Source organism: Galeopterus variegatus, unplaced genomic scaffold, assembly GCF_000696425.1.
Source record: "Galeopterus variegatus unplaced genomic scaffold, G_variegatus-3.0.2 Scaffold2915, whole genome shotgun sequence".
Lineage (NCBI taxonomy): Eukaryota > Metazoa > Chordata > Mammalia > Dermoptera > Cynocephalidae > Galeopterus > Galeopterus variegatus.
In genome coordinates this window covers 64,357-66,463 of record NW_007729026.1, presented here as the reverse complement: position 1 = coordinate 66,463, position 2,107 = coordinate 64,357, and positions in this window count along the sequence as shown.

Here is a 2,107-nt window from a genome sequence, read left to right as displayed (position 1 = left end):
AGGCTAACTGGAAGCCTGAGGAACAGCTGGTGTCACACATGGTGGGGCTGGGTGTGAGTTGGGGAGGAGGGCGATGATGTGTGGAGGCTCCCGTACTGGGTGGACTTTACACCTGGGCCTCAGGTGTCCAAACAACATGGAAGCAGAACTTCTGTCTTCTTGTGTTGTTTACACTGTGTTTCCCCAATACCTTTGTTATTTCCCTGGGACGTACTTTCCTGTGTTGTGCGCCACAAGAAATAACTTTGGCTTTGAAATCAATTTTTTCTTCTGTAAACAGGATGTTTTGGTTTGACTTTTTGTGGGTTTTGTATTGTTTTTTCAGGCCATTGTTATGCACACGGCACCACTGGCTCTATTTATAGTACTTATTCTGTTTTTCTCTTATCTCATGTAATCAATGAAGACTTTGAGGCAGTAATATATTTTGAGCTTTTATTTTGCACAGGAAAACTTTAAAGCATAGGGGCCGGCCCATCAATGAAGACTTTGAGGCAGTAATATATTTTGAGCTTTTATTTTGCACAGGAAAACTTTAGGGCATAGGGGCCGGCCCGGTGACGCACTGCTACAGTGTGCCGCTTGGGAGCGTGGCGGCGCTCCCGCTGAGGGTTCGGATCCCACATACAGACCGGTTCCCACTCACTGGCTGAGCGAGGTGCGGGCGCAACACCGAGGGTTGCGATCCCGTTGCCGGTCCCGGTCCGGTACGGGCGCGACACTGAGGGTTGCGATCCGTTGCTGGACACGAGAAAAGACAAAAAGGAAAAAAAAAAAAAACTTTAAAGCATAGGTGGCAAACTATAGTCTGTGGGCCAAATTTGGCCCACTGCCTGTTTTTGTAAATAAAGTTTTATTGGAACACAGCATGCCCATTTGTTTCTGTATTGTTCATGGCTTCTTTATAGTGCAATGGTAAAGCAGAGAAGTTATGAAAGAGACTGTGTAACTTACAAAGCCTAAAATACTTACTATCTGCCCTTTACAGAATGTTAGCCACCCCCTGCCATATAGTAATCTATGCAAGAATTTATTTGTTTATGCAACAGATATATACTGTGTGCTAGCAGCAGAGATGTTCTGGCCTCATGAGCCTTCCAGCATGGGAAGTGGATTTATAAGTGAATGAAGCAGTGAATGCATGAAATAATTCCAGAGAGGGCTGAGTCCCAGAAAGGAAAATAAGTTCAGAAGATTGATAGTAATGGGGGAAGAGGGGTGAAGACACTGCTGCAGAAACTGGTGTGTCCCCTGGGAGGCAGGAAATTCCACACTCTAGGTGCTGGGGTGCAGGAACAGGCGGATGGATTCAGATCATGTGGACCCAAGGACCAAACATTACTCTCCCATTATGGGGGCTGGAGTTAGGAGTTGGGAGCCACCTGATAGAAAAAGAGACAGTGACATGAAGATACATGAGTAGAAATGATCTAATCTGAAGAAGAGGGAGGAAGAATTGAGAAAAATGAAGAGAGCATGTGAAACAATATCAAACAGTCTAACACACAAGTAATTTTAACCACAGAAGAAGAGAATGACATAGAACCATAAGCAAGTTTTGAGGCAATAATGGACAATATCCCCAAATTTGATTTTTTTAAAAAACAAACAACTTACTGAGCCAAGAATCTCAGAAAATCCCAGCAGGATAACTACAAAGAAAGCCATATCTGGGCACATAATAATTAAGGCGATAAAAAAAATAAAGAGAAAACCTTGAAATAAGCAGGAAAAAAAGACACTTTGCATACAAAAGAACAAGGATAAGAAAATCCCTGACTTCTAAGCAGAAACAATGGCAGACAGAAGACAATGGGACATCTTTAAAATGCTGACAGACAAAATTTGCCAACTCAGAATTCTACACCTGTGAAAATAAAATCCTTCAAAACAGAGGATAAAATGAAAACATGCCTCTCCATTTGCAGGGGAGCAAATGTGCATGCATAATGCCAACCTAAGACTTTCTAATCGTGCATCTTACCAATGGGGTGGCAGCCACCCTGAGTGCTGGCAAAGACTAATGAGGTGACCCCCTAGAATCCTTATCAGAGCACCTGGCAGTAGGCCAGACATGAGTGCATCATCGTTATTCCAGTAACAATTA